Here is an 852-nt window from a genome sequence, read left to right on the forward strand (position 1 = left end):
GGAGGAGGAGAAAAAGAAGAAGAAAAGAGAAGAGATGTGAGAAACACTGATCCATTGCCTCCCATATATGCCCCAGCCAGGAATCAAATACGCAACCTAGGTATGTACCCTGACCGGGAATCGAACCTGCAACCTTTTGGTGTACAGGACAACACTACAACCAACTGAGCCACCTGGCCAGGGGGAAATGATTTCCCACCACCACTACCACCACACCACCACCTATGGAAAAAGGGCCTTTGCGGATGTGATGAAGTTAAAGATCTTGAGATGCAGAAATTATCCTGGATAATCCCCATGGGCCCTAAATGCCATCACAAGTGTCCTTATAAATGAGGAGCAGAGGGAGGTTACACACAGAAGAGGAGAAGACAATGTGACTTTGGAGGTAGAGATTGAAGTGATGCAGCCACAAGCCAAGGATTGCTGGCAGCCACCACAAGCTGGAAGAGTCAAGAAATGAATTTTCCCTTAGAGCCTCTAGAAAGAATATAGCCGTAGTGATACTTGTCTCTAGCCCAGTGAAGCTGATTTTGGATTTCTGTCCAACAGAACAGTGAGACAATAAATTTCTGTTTTAAGCCACCAACTTGACCAGCTGCCCTGGAGCGCTGGCACAGTAGGCAAGGAATGCACAGGGGAGTCTGGGAAGGTGGCCATGCCCAGTAGCTGGATGAGTGAGACCATGAAGGGCAGCTGGTGGAAAAGCCCATGGAAAGCTTCTGAGAGAAACAGAGCAGGGTCAGGACCATTGAAAGGGTGGGTGATAATATTAAACATGGTTGTCAGGGAAGGCCTGGCTGAGAAGGTGGCAGTTGAGCAAAGACTTAAAGGAGGGGAGAGAGGGAGCAA

The sequence above is a fragment of the Myotis brandtii genome, unplaced genomic scaffold (assembly GCF_000412655.1).
Source record: "Myotis brandtii unplaced genomic scaffold, ASM41265v1 scaffold947, whole genome shotgun sequence".
Lineage (NCBI taxonomy): Eukaryota > Metazoa > Chordata > Mammalia > Chiroptera > Vespertilionidae > Myotis > Myotis brandtii.